Raw genomic sequence first — 25927 nt, 5'->3', positions numbered from 1 at the left:
GCTACTTTCCTTTCTCTTTATTCTCCAATTATATTATAACTGATATCACATATCCACTTTATTCCTGGAAATTAACACTGACTTATCACCACACCAAATATTGATTATAATTGTGAATATAACATTACACCTGATTTCCTTTAATGATATGAAAGCAAATACTGTAAGAACTATGATTCCCAGCTAGAAGGTTAAGAACCAGAAGTGTGATTGTTTATTAATTAAACCCATGGCCTTGTTGAAATACATATGCACACCAATTTTAATTTCTATGAATGAGAATGTCATGATATAGACTAGATGAAGATAGATAAGGGACTAATTTAATTTGAGTTTTCAGGAAAGTCCTTTCTGGAAAGTTACCATTTGAATGAGAGGGAGACCAGATATGAAGAGCTAGGATAAGAGCATATATGAAGAGCCTGAGCCTCTCCTGGGGCATAGAAAATGTTGCCCAGGAATAAAGAAGGAAGGGGTTAGCAAGACAAATTGCTGAGGAATGCACTTTAAGGAGAAGGGATTTTACTGCAAGTGCAATAACAAGGCTCTGAAGAATTATAAGCCATAGTGTGACATCCTCTGGGTTTAAAGTTTTATAGATTATCCCTAGATAACCAAAAATTGGATAGATAACTAGGAAACTGCCAGAATGTTCTAGACCAAAAAAGATATTATATAGATGAGAGAGGTAACTGTGAAGTAGAAAAGCTAATAAATAACAAATTAGTGATGGACTTGGGTGGCAAAAAAAAGGCTTTCCTCTAAAACACTTCATGTGAATACTGAGGGAAAGATACAGTTAGAGTAGTTGTTATGTGTCTGATGTGGGCAAATGAGATATGACTCCTCAAGATGAGAAGACTGAGAAAACGGTTGTTCAGGTTCTCTGAGGGCTTGGTTTTACTCAAGTTACCTCCAAGTGCAGCAGGCAATATAGAAGTCAGATCAAAAGCTTGATGCTCAAAAAGAGAACTCTTACTAGCGCTAAGGACTAAGGGAGTTGATTGCAAAGAGATGCTATTTAAACCCACAAGCGCTGGTGATATCAAAGTAGATAGCAGTAAGTGAAAAGAGATGAGAAAATGAATGAAATGATGTTTCTGCAAGTCCCTGTTTCTAGTTCAGGTGAAAACAACGTGATCATTGAAGGAACCTGAGGTGTAGTTACAAGGAGACAAGTTAGAATAGAGTCAAGTCCTAGGAGCCACATATTGTTTCATAAAAGACACACTTACATCTTAGGTAAAACTAAAAAGCCTGTCAAGATGAAAATTGAAAAATAGTTTGTGGATTTATGATATCGAGGTCATTCATGATTTGTTAAAAAAAAAGTACCATTCAAATAGTAAAGGAAAAAATCAGATTGAACTGTTTAATATCGATGGGTATAAAAGAATTGGAGGCACTGAGTATAAGCAACATTTCTACTTGATTTTGAAGAAAAGTTTAAATAGTCATGCAATTTTATTCACACTGAAGAGACCAGTATATACTAAAACATCCACTCGTACTACAATTACTGTAACTCTTTTTCCAATAGGGACGGTCCCTATTCTCCTTCTGTCTCACATTCCCCCACAAAAACAAACAAAAAAAGTAGATATTAGAATTACCATATGGTGAGAAGAAGCAGGCAGACAGAAAGATGTTTATAAAAACAAAATAAAACCCTAGAGAAAGACAATGCGAAACAAAAGAAAAGGGGCAGATGGAGAAACCTACACAGAAGAATGAGCCCTTAGCCTCTGCACAATCAATAAATGTTGACTGGCTATTGACAAGAAGGGGGGCAGGAGAGCCAGAGAAGCACATTTGGGGGAAAGGCACTTTTTCATAACAGCTGCTGCTGCCACCACCAACCAGCTGTTCAGGTCCACATTTCAGAACTTTCTGATTCCCATACAATTCTCCTAGGGGGTCCACACTCATACTCTAATACTGCTGTCTTAGAAGAGATGTCATCTGTGATTTATATTGTATTGAGCCAGAACTTGTTAAATCACTGAATAGACTGCGAGAAATCTCTGCATACACAATGAATTCATGGAGCTATATCCTACTGTCACCATGCCCAAGGTAATTCCCAAAGCCATTTTCATACAGAGTCATAACCTACACAGCTATTTAGAGGGAACCCTATTTTAGAGATTTAAAAAAGGGGAATTCTTTCACATTTTCAGTGAAAAGAAGTTAAGAATAAATAAGATTAGATTTGGTTTAGATCAACGTGCCCTGGATTCAGGTTTATTGGGAAGTATTTCTTAATTTTTCTACATGGATCACCTGAGAATGTCCTTTTAGTGAAAAAGTTGTTTGACACATATTTCAAATGTGATAATTTTTTCTCTCACTCATGAGGAACTGATATATGAGACAACTTCCTTTAATTTTTAAAATAAGAACATTCATGTGCTTATTGATCTCCTGGACAAGCAAAGGGTCGTTTCCGTTGCTATTAAACCATAAATTTCAAATCAAGTATCCAAATCACCACATTAATAATCAGACATCTGCCTAGTAAGCACAGATGTGACTAATTGCTTCTTTCTTGATGTGGGAAAATATGCAGTCAACCATTCTTGCTCCACAATATGATATAACTGTAGATAGGACCAAGCCTGCATTTTTAACATGTTTATTGATTTCACTGTTAAAGGAAAAACGATAACCCTAGATATTTTGTTATTTGTCTCACGCAATACTGAAATGCAACAAATAATGTTGGCACTTTAGAATAAATAGATTCAGAATTTTCAAGATTATTTTTAAAAATTATTGGATATAAATTTGTAAAGCCTTTTTCTGTATTATTCAGACATCATTTGTGAAAAAAGGTAAAGAAATACAGGAGGTGATTAGTGACTTACAGGAGATGAGTGTTAAAAATAGCAGAATATTAGAATACCATTAGTGAACAACAAATACTTACAACATCAATGGAAAATGAAATTAAAAGATAAGTTTGTGGAGAACACTTATCACTGAAGTTAAAGCATTAGTTGCCATGCCTATATCCCTAAGTTCTAGTCCTACCCCTGCTTTTAGCTGATGTATGCCCTCGGAGGAAGCAAGGTACACTTTAGTCCCTGGTCCTCACATTCTCATGTGATCTCTGGATTGGGTTCTCAGTTGCCAGCTCTCCTAACTCCACCCCAGGCATTGCAAACATTTGGGGAGTAAACCTGAATCTTGGAGAGCTTTCCCTCTGTCCTTCTTTCTCCCTCTCTCCCTTTCTCCCCACATCCCTTTCTCTCTGCTTTTTAAATTAAACTTCAATTACACTCTTAATAAGATATACTTTACTTTGAACAAAATAATGTTGAGTTCCATTTGTATAGGAGGATTCCATTATCTATGGAAAATTGTTCTGTGAAAAACTGTACATGGAAGTTAAAACTATTTGAACTCAAATAAACTTATCTTTCAGTTTTATTTTGTATGAACTTTTTGGAGTAAGCCTTGTACATGCTGAAGAATTCTGAAGAAATAATGGAAAAAGGCTTGCATTTTGCCCCTCATTCTTCAATAATTATGGAAGACCTCAATGTTGTTTTTATTTTAATTACCCTTATTGCCAGAGAGCTTGAGCATTTTTTGTATGTGTTTGTTAGCTGTTTGATTTGTTCTTTTGTAAAATGTCTACCCATTTCTCGTGCCCATTTCTTTTTCTTTTTTTAAGATTTATTCATTTTTACAAAGTCAGATAATACAGAGAGGAGAGACAGAGAGGAAAATCTTCCATCTGATGATTCACTCCCCAAGTGAACCACAGAGGCCGGTGCTGTGCCGATCCGAAGCCGGGAGCCAGGAACCTCTTCCAGGTCTCCCACGCAGGTGCAGGGTTCCAAAGCCTTGGGCCATCCTCGACTGCTTTCCCAGGCCACAAGCAGGGAGATGTATGGGAAGTGGAGCTGCCGGGATGAGAACCGGCCCCCATATGGGATCCCAGCGCATTCAAGGCGAGGACTTTGGCTGCTAGGCCACAGCGCCGGGCCTGTGCCCATTTCTTGATTGGTTCGTTTGTTTTGATGTTATTGTTGTTCCGGAATTCTTTGTATAGTCTGGAAATTAACTCTTTGTATCCTGTAGTGTGCAAAGATCTTCTCCCATTTTGTTGGTTGCTTTTTTACTTTGCTGGAACTTTCCTTTGCTGTGCAGAAACTTCTTTCTTTAATGTAATCCCATTTGCTTATTTTGGTCTTGACTTCCTTCGCCTTTGGTGACTTTTCTACTAAGTCTATGCCCACACCTATATCTTGCAGAGCATTTCTGACTTTTTCTTCCAAAAGTTTGATGGTTTCTGGGTGTAGGCTTAGATCTTTTATCCAATCAGATTTGATTTTTGTGTGTGGTGAAAGTGTGGGTCTTCCTTCTTATTTCTACAAACAATTAGCCAGTTGTTCCAACAGTATCTATTGGAGAGCATTTCTTTTTTTCCCAGATTGTTTTCTGTTTTCTTGTCAAGGATTAGATAGTTGTGCATGTGTGGGCTCCCTTGTGGAGTTTTTATTCTACTCCATTGATCTGCCTCCATTGATCTACTGTACCAGTATTAGGCTGTTTTGATAACTACTGCCCTATGATATGGCTGAAGATCTGGGATTGTGATCCCTCCCACGAGGCTCTTATTCTTCAGGACAGTTCTGGCTACTCATGTTTATTTTTTTGTGTGTTTCTGACACCAGAAATAATTGCCCATATACAGAAAACTACCAACAATACCTGCTGGCAAGGTTACAGAGGAAAAGGAACCCTATTCCACTGCTGGTGCCACCACTATGGAAGTCAGTAAAAGAATGCATAAGCAATTAAAAATTCACTTACTATATAACCCAGCAATAACACTCCTAGGAATATATCCAAAAGACTTGTTACACGAGAAAGCAGCATGAACCCCAATGTTCATTGCACCACAATCAACGATCACAAGAACATGGAAACAACCTAAATGCCCATTAACAGAGGACTGAATAAAGAAACTGTGATTCACCTACACCATGGACTACTACTCAATTATTAAGAAAAATGAAACACAAAACTTTGTGGCCAAAAGGGCCAAACTAGAGACCATTATGCTTAGAAAATTATATGTTTGCTCTAATAAGATAATACGATGGCAAATCTAGGGGAATTATATGTGAATCTTACTTGATATCACCCATACTTACCAGTATCTTCTGTAATAAGATCTTGTAATGTAATTCATTAATCAACCATCCATGAGAGGCTGATTGCTTAAAATCACCTGACATGGTTAATGTCCCTTTTATCACTGTTATTGGTACTGTCCATAAATAACGAAAATCTAACCAACCTCGTACCTACTTTAGGGCCCTAGGATACAAGAATGCACTCACAACGAAATGCGTCTCCTATGTGATTGGGAGACACTCCAGCGGCAGCATGATGGACTTGGGAAAATTCGTGAAAGACGCACATTGTGAAACTACAGGGGAGAACAAAGGTGAAAGAAGAGAACTTGGGGAGGAGGGAGGAAGAGCCCAACACCAACTAAATTGTATCAAAAACAATTTAAAAATCTAAAATTAATAATAATTATGGAAGACCACCCAAAAATCTTTTTATTCATTCAATAACAACAGTGGTTCTTCTTTACTTACTACTTCTGACAAATAAAAAATCTATGTTAACCTGTTCTTGAACTAGTAGTAGTGTTCAGCTGTAATAGTTTAATTACCATGGCACGAAATCTATGTATATATTTATTTTATTCATTTCCTGCATTCACTAAATCTTATGATCCAGCCTTCTTTGGAAAGCAACTAATCAAAAACATTGAATGTTTCATCTGAGAACGGGATCAAATATAGAACAAAATGTGAAAGAGATGCGGTTAATTCTTTCCATATGTTTTTATTTAGGAATGTACTAAATGCAGAGAAAACAAAAACAAACAAAATCCAGTTTTGAAATGAATGAACTTACCCTTTAGGAACAGATTGGGAGAAATGACTGCCATAAATAATTACAACACAATGTAATAGGTGCTGTGATAATGGTGTAAGGTAGATGCTTTAGCATGTTTAGGAAAGCATCTTTCTCCAGCCTGTAGAGTGAGGAAAAGTGAAAAGTGAGCAGCCATGGAAAGGTCTTAAAGAAGGATTCCAGGGCTGCAGCTTGGAGAGAAGCAGAGAATGTTAGTATTCCAGTCAATGAGTCATGAGAAATGGACTGAAGCTGAAGAGAACAAGACAGGTTCAGGAAAGCAAGATTAGTTGTCTCTGAGTCCAGGTCAGGCAAAGAATCTGTATCAGAAGAAATCAGTGAGGGAAGACAGGAGGAAAGCACAAAAATACCCATTAAAAATCTTTTTTTTTTTTTGTGATGCTTGAACTTTAAATTGAAAATCTATATATAAATCGTACATTAAAATTAATAAAAAAGAAACAAACAAGTTTGTACTAATAGAAATATGGCACTAGCGATATTAAGGATAACAGAATTAAAGGAAAGACAGATTAGGAGACCATTATGATCATTCAGAAACAATAATATTAAGCAGATAGAGTCAAAATGGCTCTGTGCTGGGGGTAAGGAAGTATTCCCAGGTTTCCAGCTTTGTCACATGCTTTGGCAGAAGAGTTGTTTCTTGAGGTAAGACACATAAGTTTATTCACTCAGTCAAAATTTATCAGATGCTTGCAACATGCATGGTGTTATTCTGGAAAGAAGTGATACAGAAATAAATTCAGAAGTAAGATCCTTTTCCTCATGGAATTTCATCTCCAGTGCTAAGAGTGAAATCAATTTATGAGGACATTGATGGGCTTCATTTTGAACACAATGGATCTTAAGCATTCAGACCATATGAAGAAACAAAACATAATTGACTGTGTGTGACAGCCCAATCACCGATGATCTTGTTAACTGAGTTTGGGCGAAAAGATCCACAAAGCTATACAGTGAGCTGAAGATTAAGAGGGAAATCAGGCACAGCCAGCAAGTTAGTGAAATACTTCAGGGATGTAAAAGCATGAATAAGAGGGGAGTGTACAGTAGAAACATAAGTTTTTAGTATCATTTATTTTTATTACATAGAAGAGACTTGGATATAGTTAAACAATGGTCCAAATAGGGAAGTGAAAAGGGCAATCTAGGGGGAACAGTAACAGACCCAAGTCCTTGAGGTTTCAGGAATAGGACTCAGGACTATGGAAGGAATGTCTTGTGTGAGGTAAGAACAGGAGGCTGACCTACTTCCAGAAGTTTGCAAGGCCAAGGATAGAACATGGATCTGGTAAACACACTATATTACTCCTAAAGCAGATGGAGTAATGATGAAACCCAGGCTTTGAATCATGATGATACGATATATACACCATGGGGAAAGTGATGTATTTACTGGGAAAAACTAAAGGTCACATTTCAGTGATATCCATTTCTGAAATAGGTGATTTTCTTCAGTTTTTAGGAGCAGAAAAGAATGCACTATGTTTCCTGGAAGATGGGGTGTTACAGATTCCTTCAGTAAAACAAGGCTATATCTGTATTGAAAGTATGATCTTGTTTATGTGTTTATTAGAATGATGGAGCAGAAATTTCAAGGTGCCAAGTCAAAGAAGACAATGAAGTGACTAAATGAGCAGGGGAACATAAAGAACTAGTCATGTATCCATGAAGTCAAAGGGCAGATGCTACAAGTTTAGGGAAAAGAGGAGAGTATTGAGTGAAGGTGATACTGTTGTGAAAACTGTAGAGGGTCATTTAGGCGATTATGGGCTTGAATTTTTGCTTGTTTGCTTGCTTGTTTGTTTGTTTGAGAGGCAAAGAGACAGCATGTGTCCATCCCCAAATTCCAAATTCCAACAGTGGTTAGGGTTGAACCAGGTCAAACCCTAGAGCACAGAACTAGAAGAACCAGGTTTCCAAGTAAGCGGCAGAGATCCTGCTACTGAACAGTCAATATCGCCTGGTTCCCAGGGCCTGTGGGAGCTTCAGGTAAGAGCTTGAATCAACAGTCAACTTCAGGTACTCCAAATGGAATTGCTAGTCTCTTTATTACTACATCAAATGCCTACTGTTGGAGTTTGGGAGGATTCGGAGCCTTGGGGCTTGGAGGCGACTGGCAGCCCCCCATAGGGCAGCAGCACTGGGGGGTGCCCCGGTCGGCCGGATCCCAGAATGGGGACTCAGCAGGGCAAGACCACTGCCACAAGGCGGTGACTGAGTCCCTGGCTTTGGACTGGTGCCAGGCTCTGCCTGCTGGTTGCCTGGCAGTGAGCTCTGGGTTTTTTAAGATTTGAAATAGCTGCTTAGGGACAGCCATGAATAAGGCCAGCTTTAGTGTAGGTGAGACATGAATTCCTGGAGATTCCCAGTAATAGGGACATGAAACTCTAGGGCAAGAGTGGGACTGAGACCTGAAGGTTTGAAGGGGAGCACCCATAAGATCTGTTTCAGCCAGACTGAAACACCAGCCTAATTAGGATCCAGAAGCTGGAGTGGCCTAGTAGGGAGATAGTAGGCACCTCCCTCGTTGGTAACTACTCCCACTGGTGAGCAAGAAAACCAGGACAGGGGCAGGGCTTGCTAAACAGAAAGACACTTGCCAGTATATGTGTGAGCTGGATAATAGGCTGGTTGGGTCAAACTAGGCTTCAATGCCCATTGATAAGTTCCAGAGCTTAATGGGAGGTGGGACAGACTGAACAAGCCTGAGGTACATACTCACATGCATGGGAACCAGGGAAGGGATCAGGCCTGGTGGGGGTTCTGGGGAGTCGCCCCAACCAGGCTGCAGCTCCCACTGGTTTGTGTGAGGACCGAGTATGAAGTGGGTAGGATCGAGCTGGACCACAATACCCATTGGTCCAAGTGGATGACAGGGCTGAAATAGAACTGACCCAGAGGAGACTGATAATCCTTAACCAGGGCCATGACATTAACAAACACGCTAGAGAACCATATTCCGGGGAAGATTCTGTGGGGGAGGTGTGGGACAAACCCTATGAAAATTCTAGCCTCACAGGTTACTTCAAGAGATGGAGTGGTGGTGGACTAAGCTAGGTGTGACCAGGGAGCGTGCCATCAATCACAGATTGGAGAACCGACGGCAGTCTGGACTAGTCGGGGCAGTGGCGCTCGAGTGTGCATCCTGAGTGGGGTGGGCCGGACTGCAACGTTCACCAGCTCAAGTAAGGCCAAGAGGAGGGCCAGACCGCGCCTGGCACTGGCCTAAAGCTCAGTGGCATATATGAGAACTTGGTCTGGGAGAGGATCGGGGAAGAAACTTGGCAAGCTCCCCTGGCGAGTCATAGCTGCGACTGGTGAACAGGTGGTCCGGACCTGGGGGTCGGACAGGCTGGGCAAAGTAGCTCCAATGGCTCATCAATGTATGAAAAGGCAATGGAATGGGTGCACTGGGCAGTACTGAGCAAACCTTAGCCCACAAGTAAGAGTAGTAACCATGTTGGAGCACAGGACATGCCCAGCTAGGTTTTTGCACCAACTGGTCTGCGTGAGCCACGGATGCTGAGCCACAGTGTCTGAGGCAGGGGTTGCGACAGGTGAGGGGCTGTGCCAAGCTGAGTCTGAGCAACCACTGGCATGTGTGCGATCTACAGCTGGGAACAGGCCCGGATGGGGGGCTAAGGGGACACCCTAGTTGGGTGGAGGTTCCCACCAAGGGGCACACGAGCTGGAATGGGGCTGCGTACTGGTCAAGATACAGTTGTCTCCCTTGGCACAAGTGTGGACTGGTACAAGACGTACAGGGCCAGGCCAGACTGCAACACCTTCTGGTGTCCTGGAGGACCAGGGTAGATGTGGGACGGACTAGGCTAGGTCTCAACCCCAACTGAGCCATATATGAGGTATATGTGGGTATGGACAAGCTGTGGCTGGGCTGAAACATCCACCAGCAAGAATCAGAATGGGTTGAAGGCCAGTTAGGAAAAGCCACTGTTCCTGCTAGGACAGGAGGTGAACTGAGTGGTGCTGACCCATGGACCCACTGGTATGAGCGAAATCTGGCACTCGGAGGGCTTCTGATGCAGGAGCCCAGGCAACTCCTCTGGCAGGACACAGACCCTGCAGGTAAGCGCAAATGCATGGAAGGAAACAGCCCAGGGTGAGGTTGCCTGTGCCAGATGTGACTGCAGCACCCAATCAGCACACGTGAGAACCAGGAAGGGAGGGGGCAGAATCGGCAGGGGAATAAGGGGCTGAACAGCTACTCCCACTGGAGAGTGTGAGCTGGGATGGGGGTAGACCAGACTAGGCAGGGCTATGGCACCTGTGTGTCTCATGTGGACCAGATCAGGGAAAAACCAGGCTGGCTGATTATTCCTACTGGTGCAATCTACAATTAGAGTGGGTGAGGGTTGTTGGGGTTTAGCCATAGCATCAGCTGGCAGAAGCTGGCACTGGTGGCTAGTTCTGTCAAGTTAAACCACAGAACCACCTGGAGAGTGCATAATCTGGGAGTAGGAGTCGCCTTGGAGGGAAATCCGGGACTCCTCCCTCTTGGGTTACCACCCCCCTCCCCCACTTGAGGGCACAAAAACTAGGACAAGGGCTAGGGTGGCTAGACAGAAACACCCAACAACATCCGTGAAGGCTGGATAGTTGAGCTGGTTAGATGGAACAAGGTTTTAATACCCATTGACATATATGAGAGCAGAAGGGGATGTGGGACAGACTGGACTAGTCTGCCACACATACTGGCAAATCAGGGTAGGGGGCAGGCCTGGTGGGGGTTATTGTGAGTCGTTCAGGCTTGGCTGCAGCCCCCACTGGTTTATGCGAGGGCTGAGTATGTGCTGGGCAGAACCAGACTGGACTGCAAACACCCATTGGTTCCAATGGAAAACAGGGATGGAAACAGAACCAACCCAGCAACTGCAACCACCAGCTGATTGGGGCGATGGTCTGTGCTGGGCCCTGTGCTTGCTAGTACATACAAGAATCTGGTCTGGGAACACCTCAGACAAAGTTTCTTTGGGGATCTCCCCAATCGAGCTTTCGGACTCAGAACCCTAAGCATCAAATGACAGAGGACAGAACAAGTCAATCAACCACCTCAGCTATATGTTGGCAATGAAAATACTGGGCAAACGGACACTCTATGATGGACTATATCAATCAGTGTATTCTCCAACGACCGCATTGTGCTTGGAGTGGTGAGAATGGCAGCATTTCAGATCTGTTGAACTATCAAAACCACTCTGCCGGCTCTACCTTCAGACCAGAGATGGTCTCCCCATGAAACTGATTAAGTTATCTGGACAATAAGATGCTGAACTTTTTGCCTGATAGATGCTTGCAATGAAAGAATCTCAACTGAATTTGAACTGTGATAATGTAACAAGGTGGAGGAATCCACCATGGGGGGGAGAGTTTGGGGAGGGGTGGGGGGAATCCCAGTGCCTATAAAACAGTGTCACATAATGCAATGTAATAAGAAAAAAATCTTTTCTTAAAAAAAAACCTACTATTGCTAATGAATATTTTGGGGCTACATAGATGGTGAGAAATGCATCTGTGAATTTCTGCTTTCTTAACTTTTATTCCTGGTTTGCTTGTACGTAAGGCATCCAATGATTTTAAACCTTTTATGTGTGCTTTACATTTCAGGATTTATCTTAATATGGCAACTCATATTCTTTAGAAAAGATAAATCTGAAAACTTTAGAAAGTTGATTCGTTTTCAAAATATAGCTATCAATCGCTTTTTTTTTTTAAAGATTTATTCATTTTATTACAGCCAGATATACACAGAGGAGAGACAGAGAGGAAGATCTTCCGTCCGATGATTCACTCCCCAAGTGAGCCGCAACGGGCCGATGCGCGCCGATCCGAAGCCGGGAACCAGGAACCTCTTCCAGGTCTCCCACGCGGGTGCAGGGTCCCAATGCATTGGGCCGTCCTCGACTGCTTTCCCAGGCCACAAGCAGGGAGCTGGATGGGAAGTGGAGCTGCCGGGATTAGAACCGGCGCCCATATGGGATCCCGGGGTTTTCAAGGCGAGGACTTTAGCCACTAGGCCACGCCGCCGGGCCCATCAATAGCTTTTAAAAACTCTGAAGTGGCTTTCTTAACCAAAAATCTAAACACTTTGTAGAGAACTAATTAAGCTTTTAAAGTATATAACAAGTAACTGACAAGCCTATTAAGGCTTTTATTTTACATGACATAATTGGTTTTAATGACTAAACTGCATATATATATATATATATGAAAACATTTTGCCGACTTCCAGGTAAAGGTAAGAGGATGGGACTGAAATCCAATTTACAATCACGATTTGTAAGTATGGAACTGCTGACGTCTGCATTAGAAACTAGAGAAGTATGCCTTCCTCATGCAGTCTCTGCTGAATGTGTGCAGATGGGGTCAACTAAATGCTGGAATTTAGGACTGATGCAAGGCACCTTATACAGCAAAATAAGTGCTTTAGTGAGAGTGGGGAATTCCTCACCCCAGATCCTATTTGCAGATCCTGCATGTCCATGTGTTCTATTTGTTTACGAACAGCAATAATGTTCCTTACTTTTGGAGTAAATTTGGAATAGCTAGTATTTTCATTGAATCAGTTTTATTTATTGTTACTTTATATGGTGAAATTGACTATTTGCATTAAAAACGATTATCTTCTCATCACAGAGATTTTAACAAGGATGTGCACTAACTGATATCAGGCAGAAAATGATTGAGTTCTAGTAAGTGTTTTGTAACGTAGCTTGGCACTAAGTTGTCATCAGGTTGTAACCACTGGACAGCACCACAGGAGTAAAGACCAAGGCAAACGCTGATCCAAGAAACAGCGATGGAGACTGACATCATCTAAGGCAGCTAAGCTTGGAAAAGAGTCATGCGTAAACAATTGGATATTTCAATTAAGTGAATCAATGTCTTTTCATTGGATTTTTGTTACAGAGGATGAAAGCTTATTGACAAAACAAGAGGACTGAAGATGAGGGCAACACTGAGGAAACAGGTGAGTTGGACTCTTTTTTATTGCCAGGAATGGACTCTGCTTGGAAATCGAGTCTAGTACATGATGCACCTTCATTCAGAAAATTCAAGGCATCTGTGAACAAAAAGATGTAAGTATCTAATAGGGAAATTGATTGAATGGGAAATTTCAAAAGATGAGATTTTTCCCCTCATTTAAATTCATTGTTTAGTGTGTGAGGATATGTATTTAGGAAGAAACATCTCAGACAGTCAAAGGAAATAAAGGTTTTAACAATATATTCTGTCTGAAATATCTTCATTCCAAAGTAATTTTACAGAAAAGACACATTCTTCAAGTAATATTCTTTCAGAAATGTTCTCCTTATTTTTAACCCCATTGTTTACTTAGGGTTCTTACACAAAGTCTCAACAATAAAAGAAGAAAGAACAGTTTTATAATATGATGTTTCAACTTCTCTGTTTCATGAGACAACTTTGGATAAATCATGTATTTCAAGTAAAACATTTTAGACAATGCTGGGAATTTCAAGCTCCTTGCTTATTTAAAGTTTAAATACATTACTGTAAAATGTCTTTAGATAGACCACAGGGAAAAAAAACCTGATATTTTAAACTATTTCAAATAATGCTGTAAGTGATGAGGAAGAGTTAAACAGTAACATGCTAAATTTAACATTTTTTTTCTGTTAGAAAGGTTCCATCCTTACAGCTGTAGAAAATTGCATGTAGGCTACCTAGTCCTTTTTATGTAAAATAGCAAAGATTTTAAGACACATTAATTTTGGAGGAAAAAATAAATGAAATGACTTACAACTTTTTTAAAAACTTTTTTCAAAAATTTTCTGAGTCAACAAGGAAACAGAAAATACTTCAATGTCAATAAACAACCAAAGCAATATATTTAAGTTATCACACAAAATTTAAGCAAGAACATTTGCTTAAAGGAAACCATCATCACATAAGAAAGAGATGTTAGACATTACATATACAACTGCCAGAAATGTGAATTTCATAAAAGTTACTGAAAAAATATCACAAATATCCACAAACCAAAAGAAAGGAGAGCAAAATATATTGGAAATAATCTAATGAAGCTTAGTAACTGACAACTAGAAACACAGAACAAAGAAATAGAGGAAAGAACATTGTCCAAAAACTAGTGAGACAATTTCTCGAGTTGCATTACCTAGAAAACTTCTAGTTAAGCATCACTTAATACCTGGTACAATGAATGGGGAACAAAACAAAACAAAGCACACAAACAAACCCGTGAATTGAGACACATGCTTGTAGCATTTTAGCATACCATGAAAGACTAAAAGATTCTGATGTTTTACAGGGGAAAAATACATTTCTTAAGAATTGAAATGAGACTCAGCTTCTGCAGAGCAATAATGAGTGAAAGAAGAGAAAAGAAATATCTCTGGCATTAAAGAAAATTTCAATGTTGAATTAATAATCTCAAAAAGGGCAGAATTGAGATATGCTTAGATTGTTTAAGAAACTGAAAATCTAACTGCCACATTTAGGGAATAACTGCACTCACTATTTAGCAAAAGAGATTAGAAATAACAGCCGTATGAAACACATTTTTTGTTTGTGAGTTAAGTTTATTTCTAAGGAGCGGGGAGTCACATTTTAGGTACAGCACATTAGAACAAGGAAGTAGAGTGCTTCTATCGCATTTTAACTCCTTTCCAGAGTGTTTTCATTCCTCTCACTCCAGTCCCAATGCTGCATGCAAAAAAATGCCTCCTTAAAATATTGGCTGTGTCAGGTCCAATGCGATGGCTCTATTGGCTAATCCTCCACTTGCAAGCACTGGGATCCCATATGAGCACTGGTTTTCATTCTGCCTACTCCACTTCCCTTCCAGCTCCCAGCTTATGAACAGGGAAAGTAGTGGAGGATGGCTCAAGGCCTTGGGACCTGCACCCACATGAGAGGCCCAGGGAAATGCTTCTGTGGCTCAGTTCCATCCTTTATGGCCATTTGGGGAGTGATCCAGTCAATGGAAGATCTTTTTCTCTGTCTCTCCTCTTTGTAGATCTGCCTTTCCAGTAAAAATAAATAAATCAGTGTCTTAAAAATGGATAAATCTAGCCATAAGTAGGATATTTCATTTAAACATTTGTAACTTTGCAGTTTGTTAAAAAAAAAAAGAGAGAGAGAGAATGTGAGATATTGATGAGGAGACAATAGGTCCCAAGTAATCTAAGAAGCACCCCGCTTTCCAATTCTTGTTTTAATTAAATTTGCTGGTAAATGAGGGAGCAGGTGAAGATGCGCAAGGACATAAGGACAAGGAAACAGAAAAATGAGGGAGAATCTCAGTATGACAGTGGTCCAACAGACCTAAGCTGCATAGTAAATGATCAATGGCTCTCGGAAGTCACCAAAGCAAAGTTCCTTGCAAGGGATTCTGTTATTGAGGAGATGGTTCAAGGCAGAGGCCCCATAAAACATGTCAAAGTAGAAGGTAAGGCCATAAGAAATTCCAGGAAATACAAATTATACATAATTGATGTCCTGCAATTATTAGAAATAGGAGAATTTGTTTTTGCTTTTATTCACTCTTCCAGGCTACTTAGAATTTATGTTATTGTTCTCATTGAAAAACACATGTAATCCAAGCACTTAATCATAATACCGAAATTTTCAACTTTAATCAATAATGGAAAATTGTGTAAAACTTAGATGCAGTTGCTGAACACTATGTAAATATTAACCAAAATGTAGAAGAATAGCACCAGTCTTTGGGAAGTAGAAGGGCAAAACAGTTTGGAAGCAAATACAAAGTAGTGATTTTTGAAATAGTACATATATCAAAGCAACAGACACAAGAACAGTTTGGGTTAAATGTTTATTTAGTAAAACATTTTTTGTTTTAATTTTGGAAATCAGTAAGTTATTTGCAGAATGTGAAAGCTAAGAGACAGGTACAGGTTATCATATCACGCTTTTAAGGTAGCGGATATAAGCTAAAGTGATTGCTACTGGCAAGTGATACTACACCTTGAACAGGTGAAGATGGGTAAGTATTATAATATCATTCTATAATTTATCACATATACACATATCTTTTGATAACAATCGACATTAAAAATTTAAGACGGAGAGCTTCACATTGTGGTTGGGAATCTAACACAGCAAAACACACATCCATGAAGGTATGGTCCGAAAGGTGTGCAATGTAATGTCCTCTGTGATGCATTTTTCTTTTTTTTTTTTTTTTTTTTTTTTTTTTTTTTTTTTAATTTTTAAATTTTTTTTTTTTTTTAATTTTATTTTAAATTCATTAATGACATTGTATTATGTGACACAGTTTCATAGGTACTGGGATTCTCCCCACCCCTCCCCAAACCCTCCCACCATGGTGGATTCCTCCACCTTGTTGCACAACCACAGTTCAAGTTCAGTTGAGATTCCCCCATTGCAAGCATATACCAAACATAGAGTCCAGCATCTTATTGTCCAGATAAGTTCAACGGCTTCTTAGGTATACCCTCTCTGGTCCGAAGACAGAGCCAGCAGACTATCATCCAGATCAATTAAAAGCTCCAACATACCATCAGCAAAAATTTACATCACCATGGAATTAATTGACATAGTAACGAGTAACCAATATGGTAAAAGTAAATGCGATTTCTTATCCACCTTCTGTGACCACCTCATTGACACTTCAATTTAGGTTTATACACAACATATAACATTCATAACATAACTTGTTATACATAACATCGTGTCATCTTAAATTAAGGCAAACATGTGGTATTTAACCTTTTGGGATTGGCTCATTTCCCTTAGCATTATGGTTTCCAGTTTGGCCCATTTGGCCACAAAGAACTGCATTTTGTTTTGTTTAATAGCTGAGTAGTATTCCATGGAGTAGATGAACCATAGCTTTCTTATCCAATCCTCTGTTGATGGGCATTTTGGTTGCTTCCATGTCTTTGCAATTACTGATTGTGCTGCTATGAGCATAGGAGTGCATGTTGGTTTCTCATAAAACAAGTGTTCTGGATATATTCCTAGGAGTGCTATTGCCGGGTCATACGGTATGTTGTATTTGAGTTGTTTGAATGTTCTCCATACTGATTTCCATAGAGGCTGTACCAGCCTGCAGCCCCACCAGCAGTGGAGTAGGGTTCCCTTTTCCCCGCAACCTCGCCAACAAGTGTTGTTGGTGCTTTTATTCATGTGGGCCAGTCTTACTGGCGTTAGGTGGTACCTCATTGATGTTTTAATTTGGATTTCCCTTATTGCCAGGGAACTTGAGCATTTTTTCATATGTTTATTTGCCATTTGGGTTTGTTCCTTTGTGAAGTGTTTGCCCATTTCCCGTGCCCATTTCTTGAGTGGCTTGTTTGTTTTGACATTTTGGTTGTTTTGTAGCTCTTTGTATATTCTGGAGATCAGCCCTCTATCACCTAAGTCGTGTGCAAAGATCTTCTCCCATTCTGTGGGTTGCCTTTTTACTTTGTTGATTGTTTCTCTAGCTGTACAGAAGCTTCTTAGTTTGATGAGGTCCCAATTGTTTATTTTGGTCTTGATTTCTACTGCATTTGGAGTCTTTTTTAGGAAGTGAGGGCCTACCCCTAAGTGTTCCAGTGTGTTTCCAACATTTTCTTCCAAAAGTTTGAAGGTTTCTGGATGTAGGTTTAAATCTTTTATCCATTTGGATTTGATCTTAGTATATGGTGAGAGATGTGGGTCTATCTTTTTGTTTCTGCAGGCTATCAACCAGTTGTCCCAACAGCATTTATTGAACAGACCTTCCCATTTGCCTGGATTGTCGTTTGTCTTTTTGTCAAAGATTATTTGGCTGTATTTCTGTGGGTTCCCATCTGGTGTTTCTATTCTGCTCCATTGATCTTCTTCTCTATTTTTGTGCCAGTACCAGGCTGTTTTGATAACCACTGCCCTATAGTATGTCCAGAGGTCTGGGACTGTGATTCCCCCTGCTAACTTCCTGTTCTTGAGAATGGTTCTAGCTATCCGTGGTTTTTTGTGTTTCCAGATGAACCTTTGAATCATTGTTTCCAGGTCTGTGAAGAATGTTTTGGGCAATTTGATTGGGATTGCGTTGAATGTATATATTGCTTTTGGCAGTATAGACATTTTAATGATATTGATTTTACCTATCCAGGAGCATGGGATGTTACTCCATCTTTCTAGATCTTGTTCAATTTCTTTTTTAAGTAGTTTGTAGTTTTCCTCGAATAGGTCTCCTACATTTTTGGTTAGGTTAATTCCCAGATACTTCATGCTTTCCTTTGTTACTTTGAATGGTATTTTGCTGGTTAGATCTTTTTCCAACTTGGGGCTGTTAGCATACACTATGGCTGTTGATTTTTGTTCATTAATTTTGTACCCTGCCACTCTACCGAACTCTCGTATAAGTTCTAGTAGTCTCTGTGTTGAGCCTTTTGGCTCTTCCATATAAAGAATCATGTCATCTGCATATAGTGAAAGCTTGACTTCTTCATTTCCCATTTGGATTCCTTTGATTTCTTTTTCTTGTCTTATGGCCTCAGCGAGTACCTCTAGAACTATGTTGAATAGCAGCGGAGAAAGCGGACATCCCTGTCTTGTTCCAGATCTCAGTGGGAAGGGTTCCAGTTTTTCTCCATTCAGTATGATGCTGGCATTGGGTTTTTCATATATTGCTTTGATTATGTTGTGGATTTTTCCATCTATGCCTACCTTGGTTAGGGTCTTTAGCAGGAAGTTGTGCTGAATTTTGTCGAAAGCTTTTTCTGCATCTATTGATACTATCATGTGATTCTTGTTTTTCAGTTTTTGGATGTGGTGTATCACATTTATGGATTTGCGAATGTTGAACCATCCCTGCATTCCAGGGATGAATCCTACTTGATCTGGATGAATGATCTGTCTGATGTGTTTTTGAATTCTGTTGGCTAGGATTTTGTTGAGAATCTTAGCATCAATGTTCATCAAAGAGATAGGTCTGTAGTTTTCTTTCTCTGTAGGATCTCTGCCCGGTTTTGGGATTAAGGTAATGTTGGCTTCATAGAATGAGTTTGGAAGGGTTGCTTCCTTTTCTATTGTTTTGAAGAGTTTGTAGAGGATTGGAGTTAGTTCTGTTCGGAATGTTTTGTAGAATTCTGTAGTGAAGCCATCTGGGCCTGGGCTTTTCTTTGTTGGGAGGTCTTTAATCACTGATTCAATCTCTGCTTCAGTTATGGGTTTGTTCAGGTTGATTGTTGCCTCTGGGCTAAGTTTTGGCAGGTTGTGTGAGTCTAAGAACTTTTCCATTTCTTGGTGGTCTTCTGATTTGTTGGAGTACAGTGCTTTGTAGTAATTTCTGATTATGTTCTTAATGGTTGTAATGTCTGTTGTTATGTTGCCTTTTTCATCTTTGATGCTGTTAATTCTTGCTTTCTCTTGTTTTTTCTTTGTCAGACGGGCCAGCGGGGTGTCTATTTTGTTTATCTTTTCAAAAAACCAGCTTTTTGATTCGTTGATTTTGTGTATGGTTTTTTTTATTTCTATCTGGTTGATTTCCTCCCTTGTTTTGATGATTTCTTGTTTCCTGTTGTGTGTGGGGCTCATCTGCTGCTGCTTTTCCAATTCCTGGAGGTGTGTGGTTAGTTCCTGTATTTGGCGACTCTCTTGGGCCTTGACATGAGCTCCAATTGCGATGAGTTTACCCCGTAGCACTGCTTTGGCAGTGTCCCACAAGTTTTGGAATGTTGTGTCAGAGTTTTCATTGGTTTCCATAAATTTTTTGATCTCATCTTTAATTTCTTCCCTGACCCATTGTTCGTTTAATAGCATATTGTTCAGCCTCCAAGAGTTTCTATATTTCCTGGGACATTTTGAATTGCTGATTTCCAGTTTCATTCCGTGGTGGTCTGAGAGGGTACATGGTATGATTCCTATCTTTTTGAAGTTATTTAGATTTGCTTTGTGTCCTATCATGTGGTCGATCCTGGAGAAGGTGCCATGCACTGCTGAAAAAAATGTATAATCTGTGGTCTTAGGATAAAAAATTCTATAAATGTCTACCAAGTCTAGTTGTTCTAATGTTTGTACGAGCTCTGTTGTTTCTTTGTTGAGTTTTTGTTTTGTTGATCTGTCTATAGTTGTTAGTGGGGTGTTAAGATCACCCACTATTATTGTGTGTGTATCTATGTCTCCCCTTAAGTCTGTAAGTAGTTGCTTCACGAAGCTAGGCGCATTGGAATTAGGTGCATATATGTTCACGATTGTAATTACTTCTTGATGGATCAGTCCCTTCACCAATATATAATGTCCTTCTCTGTCCTTTTTGATGTCTGTCAGCTTGAAGTCTAGGTCATCTGAGATTAGAACAGCTACGCCAGCCTTTTTTTCTCGTCCATTGGCATGAAATGTCTTTTTCCATCCTTTCACTTTAAATTTCTTACAGGATTTTCTGGTTAGATGTGTCTCTTGTAGACAACATATAGTTGGGTGCTGTTTGATGATCCATTCCGTTAATCTATGCCTTTTGATTGGTGAGTTTAAGCCATTTGTGTTTAGAGATAATATTGAAAGGAATTGGTTTTGGGCTGCCATGAGTGTAAGTATGCAAGTGTGTATTTGCGACTATTAGAGTTCTTGATTGGTTGACTTTTCTTGTATGGATTTTAGTGGGGAGGTCTTCCCATTTGCCATCTTTGATTTTGGTTTGTATTTTTTCTTTCTGGGTTTAGCACCTTCCTGAGGAGATTTTCCAGAGCTGGTTTCGTGTTGATGTATTCTTCGAGTTTCTCTTTACTGTTGAAGTATTTGATTTCATTCTCAAATATAAATGAGAGCTTTGCTGGGTACATTATTCTTGGTTGGCAGTTGTTTTGTTTCAGGATTTGATAGGTTTTACCCCATTCTCTCCTTGCTTGGAGCGTTTCTTCTGATAGGTCGGCTGTGATCCTGATTTCCCTTCCTCTGAAAGTAATCTTATCCTTTTTTCTTACTTGTCTTAGAATGGTTTCCTTGTATTCACTTGAAGGTAGCTTGAGGACTACATGTCTGGGAGACGATTTGTTTGGGTCGTATCTCCTGGGGGTTCTTTGCCCTTCCTGGATTTGTGCTGGATTTATATTTCCAATATTCTGGAAGTTCTCCTGTATTATCTCATTGAGCACCCGTTGCAAGCCTGTCTCCTTTTCCACTCCTTCGGGAAGGCCTATTATTCTAATATTTGATTTTTTGAGGTTGTCTTTCATTTCCTGTATGGACCTATTGGCTTTCTCTAGATTTGTCTCCAACTGTTTGATGAGCTGCTGCCTTTCATTCTGATTGTCTTCCAATTCTGATATTCTATCCTCTGCTGTGTTCATTCTGTTGGTTAGGCTTTCAATTTTGTGCTCTATATCGAGGATTCCCTTTTTGATTTGATTTATTTCTGCAGTGATATGGTTTTCGAATGCCTTAGACTCTTCCCAGCGCTTTTCACTCTCTCTGACGAATTTCATCATTAGCTTCTTAAAGTCCTTATCTGACAGTTCCTCTATGTCTTCATCTTGCATCTCAGATATTGAGATTAGTTTTTGGTTGTATTGGGAGGGAGTGCTTGATCTTTCCTCTGGGTCATTGCTTTTTCTGATACTTCTCCTCATTGTGTTTTTGCTTCTTGTTGTTTTGAGATTTTAGCGGTGATTCAGCTGAGCCGGCTCTGGTTTGGGGTCTCCGGCTGAGCCCAGCAGGGCTTACTGCCTGAGTCACCAGCTGCTTTCAGGGTCTGTAGATCACAGCCCTGAGCTGGGTCAGGAGGCTTTGTGGGCCAGCCCTAGTGCCAGGCCCCTTCCCCTGTGGCTCCCTCTCAAAGGCAGTGCCCTACAGATTCACTCTGCTGAGCCGCGCCTGGGCTTTGGGTCACAAGGCTAATACAGCGGGGGTCTCCGCCTCAGTGCTGAGCCGAGACTCTCCTTCAGGGCTTGAGGTTAGCACAGCAGGGGCTCCTGCTGCTCGGAGTCTAAAATCCCCAACCCCGGCCTGTGCTGGGCTGGAAATCTCCGCGGCCCCAGTGCCAAACTCGGAAGCGCTGCTCCGCTGAGGGCTGCAACACCGCAGGCAGGTCTTTCGGAGCGGGCTCCTGCTGGGAAAACCTGTCCGGCCAGTTCAGCTGAGCCCGCTCTGGTCTGGCCTCTCTAGCTGAGCCCAGCTGGGGACTCTGCCCTGAAGAAGCCACTTCCTCAGCTGCACTCTCTCAAGGGTAGAAGCGGATCTCTGAGAGGCACAGAGCCCTTGAGGTGAGATGTGCCCCCACTAGTCTGCTCCTCTGCCCAGGACATGAGGCCCTGTCGAGCGTTGCCCAGCCTCTGGGGCTCAGGGCGAGTCCAGCAACAGGATCCACTGACTCTCCCACAGCCAGTCCACAGCTCAGAGCCATACGGGGAATCTCTGAGCCCCAGTCCCACAGCGCCGCTCCTGTTCCCTCTGCACTCTCCCTCAGCCGCTGAGCAGCGGGTAGGCAAGCCTCTGGGAAATCTCCCCTGCTTTTCCTCCACTTCTGCAGGGATGATGCACCCAATGATCAGTCCAGTAGCCTCCTCTGGGGGCTCCTGCCTTCCAGGGGACTGGTGCCCCTGTCGGTGTGGGCGCCTATCCTTCCAGCCGCCTCTGTTTTCCCTGGGGCGGTTGAGCCTCCGCCGCCTTCCCCCTGCCTGGGATCGTGACTCACCAGGTTTCTCGCGGCGTGCTGTATTTTCTTTCCTACTTTTTGCGGCTGTTCCTTCACGCTGTGTAGATCTTCTTGCTTTAGTGAACTCCAGTGACCTTCTCGTTCTTCTCCCTACAGTTTCGCACCTCCTGGCCTGTTTCTCTGCTGGATCGGCTCCCCTCCTTCCCTACTCCACCCTACACCAGCTCTCTGCAGTCGGCCATCTTTTTCTCTGATGCATTTTTCTTAAGAGAGGAATTGACTCCATTCTGAGAAAAGTGGATATTAAAAACACCATTGGTGAACTGGCTTTGCTGAACCCAAATGAACAGGGGTGTGGGGACAAGCATGGCACTGAAGCTCACTCTTCCAGTGTTCACTTTTTTCAGGTTGTTTAATAACTTTGTTATTTTTTACTTGATTTTCATTATTATTATCACTTTATGATGCAGTTCCATAGGCTGTGGGATTTCCCTTACTCCCTCCGTAAGTCTCCTCCTGGCCACACTGAGTTCCCCTATAATATTACTGTAGTATAGTTCTTCATGAACAGTCATATATCCATCAGTGAGGGCATGGACAATGGCAGAGAGTCCAGCATCCTTTTGTCAAGATGGAGTAAACAGTTTAATTGGGAGTCCATCTTTGGTCTAGAAGTAGAGATGCATAATTCATTGTATCCTCACATATAGATATGATAGCCTCCATTACACAGTTTTTGTACATCCCCTTAAATGAAAAGCCACAAAGCAAAATCAACAACAGGAAGAAAAAAAGAAATTAAAAACACCATGAAATGAAATAACATGCTACTGAATGGCTAACGTGTCACTGAAGAAATGAAAAAGAAAATCAAAAAACTTCTTGAATAAAATGATGCTACGGTATGATTTATGAGTCTTTGAAGAATTTAATGAGAAAGTGTTTTGAAGAGATGAAATCTAAAAAAATCAAAATCCATGAGATATAGTTTCCGCTGATATTTGGTGGTGAGATATGTCTCATATAGCAACAAATATATGTTTTTAATCCAATCTACTAATCTATGACATTTCATCGATGGGTTTAAACCATTTGTATTCAGGGTTAATATAATTGGACGGTAATTTGATACTGTCGTTTTAGCAATGGGTTGTTAATTGATTTAGTCTTCTGAGTTATTTTATTGGGATGTTTTTCACATTTGCCTTTGATTTTGTTGTTGAATAACGTTGTTATTGAAGTGATGCTAGACTTGCCAACTATTTTAGGATGTTTGATTATTCCATCAGTAACTGAATAAACAGTCAAGAGGAATGAAGGAATTCCTTTTTTCAATACACACGTTTTAGATAAGTGTCATTTTCAGCCTGTAAACAGATCTGTAAGTAAGAAAATAGATAATGGAATTTATTAGGAAGAAGCAAATTGTAGTTTTGGAATAAGTATCACACTAAACTGAACAATATAAATTACTTGGTGAAATATTAGAAAATGATTAGAAATTACTACATGATGTAGTAATCAGAGTAAGCAAGATAATGCTACAATAATAAAGTGCCTAAAGTGCTAGCTATTTCTTGGATATGCTATCTATCAAACATGAGATAACAATAGGCTCAATTCCTAAATGCCTTTGATCAATGAGCCAGAGCAGTGAAGAGCCTTGATATAGAATGTTGTTCACTGAGGCACAGAATTTCAAATCAATAAGAGCAAATATGTCCTGGATCCTAAGTTTGCTAGTTGTAAGATTCACATTTGTCTTCTATTCTCATTTCTGTAGGCGAACCTAGTCACAGGTCAATCATTGATTTCAAGGGGTCAGTACAATTCCTGCAACTTAAAAAAAAGTGTTTCTCTTATCGACCATCTTTAATGACTAACACATCAGGGCTGTAAAGCAATTTCAGAATGAAAACCAGTAAAAAATAAAGTGATAATTCTGAAATTGAATGTATAACTTCAGTGACAAATAGTAAATATTCCCAAAGTGTAGCAGAAATATTCGGGAAGCATAAATACAAGCATGAATCTGGAAGTATGAAAGACCATCAACAGAAGATCCAATGAAACATACATTACATATCAAAGAGGAGAGGAGAGACACGGATGCAGCTTTCCAGGTGTAAGAGAGGCCCAGGTGTACAGATCAAAGCCCTCACTGAGAAGCAGGAACTGCTGATGAAAAGACAGAAATGCCTAGATGTCTCCAGTTCAGTTTTGAAACCTGAAGGATAATGACAGACTCTTGTGTATCTCAAAAGGGAAAGTAAGATCACTGGCTTTATGGTTTTTTTTTTTTTTTTCAAACTGAAATGCATCAGGTGTACAGAAGACTGTGTAAATAGCAGATAAATAGTATAGTGACTTACCCCATGAGAAAGCCATTGAGTAGCCACTATACAGGGCACAAAACAGAAAATTATTTCTGTCTTGACTTCACAATCTATTTTCAGCATTTTCTCCTTTTAAATTTGATTTAAGCGGAAACCAACAAGAGAGTGTCTGTTATAAAGCTTACTTTTTCTTATCATTATTTTATTTACTTTTTACACATTGCTTTGTATTCAGTTCATTGTTATATGAGTCACTCTATGAATATCATAAAATTCTGATTTATTTTAATACAGATACATTTGGTAAATAAACAGTGTCCTTTCGAGGCATTTGCTTTGCAAATAGTGAACAAATAACATTCTTGTACATGTATTGTACACATATTTCTATTAGATATGAAATCCTGAAATGCAGTAACACATTGCTACACTTACCAGGGGTCCTCCCTGTTCATTGAATTTAACATCACTGTCATCTTGCCTTCATTAATATCCTTACTCACCTTTTTTTCTGATTTGTTTTATCTTTAGTAACCAATTCTCATAAAATATTTGATGCTAATTTTTTAATTGTTAGTCATCTTCTGACTAAAACATGAGTTCTATTAGAGGAAATATCTATTTTTATTTTGTTAATGGTTCACTTTGCAAAATGTAGAAGTATTCAGTGATTTCTATTAAGTAAACTAATTATTTTATGTAATTAGAAAAGTGAATGTAGTTCCATATCTTGTCACAGATTTAATGCATATATATATATATATATATATATATATATATATATATATATACCTTTTTCTATTGAACTCTTTGTAAATCTTACTTATTTTTCTTGAACATTTCATATGTACAGATTGAAAATACAAAATTTAGGAAAAATACTCTGTGTTGGGGGCGTATATTGTAGAATTCTCTTCCAATTTTTTCTGGGTCTTTGGTTTAGCTATATGACTTTTTTTATGTCTTCAATTTTACTTGTCTTTTTTTTTTTTTCTTGAAGGCTTGCGTCTTTTATTTCCAA

This window comes from Ochotona princeps, chromosome 2 (assembly GCF_030435755.1).
Source record: "Ochotona princeps isolate mOchPri1 chromosome 2, mOchPri1.hap1, whole genome shotgun sequence".
Taxonomy (NCBI): Eukaryota; Metazoa; Chordata; class Mammalia; order Lagomorpha; family Ochotonidae; genus Ochotona; species Ochotona princeps.
The sequence above is the reverse complement of the archived record's forward strand: the minus strand, read 5'-3'. Positions refer to the sequence as shown.